Below are 4,315 nucleotides of genomic sequence, written 5' to 3'. Positions count from 1 at the left end.
GCCCAGTTCTCATAGTAGCCCAGCTACTGTAGCATAGTTCTCATGCTACTTGTTTTTCACTTCCTTTCTTTCCTTTTAGTGGCTGGTTGAAGAAATGTTTGGTTGCTGAGGTGTAGGATCTGGTGTGATTTTGAAGATACCTGTGTTTGGGCCTCTCACCTTTTGTATAGGAGCAGAGGGGGGAAAAAAAAAAAGCAAAAGTTGGTAAAGCTTCAACACCTGCCTTGGGCACAGTTCAGCTCATGAAAACCACCAGTGCCTGCTCTCAGCAAGGCCCTGATTCCAGCTGTCCTGCCTGGGCTGGGGCAGGTGGGTAGTGAGGATCCATGGGGGAGCCATTACAGGCTATTCCAGGTGAACAGAAAAGGGAAAGAAGCAAAGCTGCCTGTGAATAGAGAGAATCAGGAGAGCAAGAGGTAGATGGGCTGCTGAAATAATGCTGCCTTTAACTGTGAATAAGTAACAGCATCACAGGATGCATTCAGGGCAGCAATTTTGGAAGGTTAAAAGGAAGGTTAAAGATTACATTTAGGATTAGGATTAGGAAAATTGGGACCCCTAAGGCACACTCAATGCATGCTGAAGATAAAGGCAGAGGCAAAACTGGCTCTGTCTGGAGTAAGGACTGGTAATTAGGTGTGTAAGATACACTTCATCATTTTTGATATTAACACCTCTATATTTAATATCTATGGTATGTGCACATATAATATACAATATCCATGTTATTAGCAGATTAGATATTATGCAGACTAATTCCTTGGATTTATGGAAGTGTTAGAGGTTGCTGTGCCAAGAAAAAGGTTTCCTCTGGCAGCTCTTTACATCAGCTCCTGTCCAGGAGCAGCTTCCACACGAGGCTTCCCTGTGGAGCTGAGTGCTGGGCTGTGAATGCAGCCCTTGCTGAGGCCCTGGCTTTGGCTGGAGCTCTCCTGCCCTCCCTGAATGCTCAGGGATAATGCAGGCTGTGTTAGCACGCAATGCAGATGCTGGGGAATGAATAAAGTGGGAAAGGAAGGAGTGAGCCTGCCTCTGTCATCCTTTTCAGAGAGCAGAGGAAGGCATTAGCAGCCTCCAGAGGGAGTTTCACTGCTCAGCTGGTCCCTAGGCACGGGCAAGTGGTGCCTCAGGGAATCTTGTGATGGATGAGCCTGTTTTACTTAGTTCTGTCATGGCCCTTCAGAAGGCACTTGTTTCCTGTTTGGTTTTAAAAGATTGGGTTCACTGTTTGCTAATTCTGTGTGAGGGCATCAAAGCTTGCAGAGGAAGCAAACAAACCCCCTCCCACGTGTGCAGCACTGTGCCTGCCAGCCCTGGGCTCTGCCATGGGGGCTCAGGCAAGCCCAGGTGTGAGACTGAGCAGCTGCACCTCAGGAGCCTGGGGATCAACTCCCACAATCACTGCTTCCCTCTGCTAGAGCAGGGACAGCTCTGCTCTGCAAAGGTTGACTGAGTTGTTTTGTAAATCTCAGCAATAAAAACGTGTCCACTATCACCCAAATAATGGAAGGGAAAGATGAGAGCATAAAATGATTATGCAGGTGAAAGAAAGGAGGAACTAGTGGAGTCTGAAAGAGATACAGGCAGGTGACCAATGGGCCTGGTGAAGCAGAACGAAATGCATTATTATTTTTAATGGAAATTCAGAAAAGGCTCTGTAGATGTGCTGGGCAGAGGCTGAGTAGAGAAATTGCTAATTCTGTACTGTTGGAAGTGAAACCAGCTTTGTTCCACTGCTCAGGCAAATGGATGTGGCAGCTGGAAAGGACTTTCTAGCAAGGGATGGGAGGAACCTCATGTGAGGATTGCACTTCACACCTGCCAGGTTTTCTTCCTGTTTGCACCACAGGAGCCCATTGTGCTGGTGTGAAGCTCTGGGTCCCCTGCAGAGGATAGGTCTCAGACATTTCAGTGTGACACTAATTCCAGGCTCCATCCTGCCCCTCTGGCTTGCACATCAAACCTGGACACACCACATGCTCCCTCTGCCTTGCTTAGTCCCTAAGCAACCTTTCTGACCTGGGCCATCCTCCATCCAGTATCCTCCCAGTGTGCTCGAGCCTTGCTGCCCCCAGGAAACTTCCTGCATGTTGGATTTGCAATAAAAATGTAAGATCCCTGGTAAGCAGGTTAACTATTTCTTCCAAATTACAGGTGGCTAAAGCTATGCTCAGCTTTATGCTCATAAATTAAGGGAAGGTTCTGATGCCACCACCAAGGAGCAGAACTGAGACTTTCACAGACTCTGAGGTCTTCTCTCTTCTCATTTCTTCTGGGTGGGGTGCCTAAAGCTCAGTTTAGAAAATGGCAATCATGTCACAGGATATATGTGATGGAGTGTCATATGGGACATTCCATTGTGTTTAGTGCTCCTTAGAAAATGGTTCCCAACACCTATTCCAGAGGCTAGAGAAAATGACACATGTAAAAAATAAAATAGAATTAGAAACCAAATCAATCTGTGTCCATGGGGAGGGCATTCCCAAGAGCAACATTTGCTGAGAAAGAAAGAGCATTTACTCTGTTTCAGGCAGAGCAAAAGTAATTAAGGCACAGCACCTACCCAAGGCAGCTCCCAAGGTTGCTGGCTGGCCAAGTGGGTAATGTAGAGGGATTTAGGTGGTGATAGTAGCCTGTGATGGTGTTTAATAGAAAACAGGGGTTGGGTTGTTATTTCTGGGGGATTTAACCATCCCAGACTTGCACAGTACAAGCTTTCCTGCATGAAATCCTGCTACATGTCTTGGAGATGCTGAGGACTCCTGAGTCCCACTGGGTGACTGTGCCAGCCAGGGGGACAGGTGAGGGTGGTGCTGCTCTCCCCTGAGGAGGAGTTGGTGACAAATGCTGTATCTCAGGGTGCACCTGATTACTTGTGCCAGGTCCTCTTTTCTGAGAGGTACCTGTGCCAGGCTGGCATGGCCATCTGTTCTGGGCATCTGAGCTGCATGTTCCCATTCTGGCTCAGACAAATTTTCACTGTCCATGCTTGTGTAGTCTAAATACTCTGCATCCAGCCTGCCCTTTGTCTGGCATTTCAGGGGTCAGTGTGACCAGTGCCAGGGTCCTCATGGAGAAGCACTGCGCCCCAGTACAAAACCAGGAGGGTTTCCTTTTCACACACAGCTCAAGCTGGATCTTGAGGTGACAGGACCAGGCTCACCTCCCTTACAACCCACCAACATGAAGCATTTGCTTTGTGATTGCCAGGGCCCAAAACCTGATTTCTGTGCAGGTCTGTAGAGAGGGGAAGCAAGAACAAAAGGAGAGTGAGGTTTTAGGATTTGCTTTCTCAGTGGCAGTTCCTTCTGATCCTTTGTGCATGTGCTTGGGGAGTGCAGGAGTGGAGGGGATGCCACTGCTTCCTTCAGTGCTCCAGAAGACTAATGGACCTTGACAACTGCAGCACAACATGGAAACTATTAAAAAGGGAGGGCTGATTAAAGCCCCAGCCATCCCAGCATTCCCCTGGGCTCTTAACCCCGTGTTGGGGCTGAGCAGCCCAGCAATGCCTCCTCCCAGTCTGCACAATTAACATCTCTTGTCACTAATTGATTCCTGTGGTGCTCACAGGACAATTAGAATTTAAATTGCCTTTTACAAAGGTCATGAAAACATGATAAAAGACGAATCTATTAGGGAGGATCACTCAGGAGTCTCTCTCCTTTTCTGCTGTGCTGGCTGTTGGTTATCACACAGACATGAGTGAGGGGAGCTGGGAGGGAGGTTCATGCCTTGGGTTCATTTCTTGATTGTAGTTCATGGCAGAGGCTCAGCTCTTTGTGACTTGTGAATATTTTTGCACTGAAGATGGCATTTAATTTTTTACTGCCTCTTTTAGAAGGCTTTTGTGTCTGTATGTCTTCTGATAAACTTGAAATGCTGGTTTTGTGCTTGAATCTTGAATTTACTGCAGAGGGGAACCTACAGTGTTTACAATGTGAGGGCAAAAATTTTGCCTTTGCAGGGCAAAGGTGTCCTGGTACAAGCCTGTCCTGGTTCCCAGAGGGTGGAGAAATGGATTAAAATCTGCCATGACTGCCTGGAAAGCACAGGCAGTGAGGCAAAGGGCAGCTGAAGTGCTGTCTGCACACGGGTGCAGTGAGGATCTGAGTACTTGGTTTAGCAGTACTGTCACTCCAGCTTTCTGTAGAGCAGTCCCCAGTGAAGAGGTCCTAAAAGAGAATGCATAAATGTAAGTGTATGAAGGCATCACTTCTAAGCCCATACTTGCAGCTTTCCCCATCTGCAGCTGGTACTTCAAGGAATGGCGTGATGGCTCCAGAAACCTCTGGAGCTCCTGCCATTGCTTCTG

The sequence above is a fragment of the Molothrus aeneus genome, chromosome 13 (assembly GCF_037042795.1).
Source record: "Molothrus aeneus isolate 106 chromosome 13, BPBGC_Maene_1.0, whole genome shotgun sequence".
NCBI lineage: Eukaryota > Metazoa > Chordata > Aves > Passeriformes > Icteridae > Molothrus > Molothrus aeneus.
Note: the sequence above shows the minus strand (reverse complement) of the source record.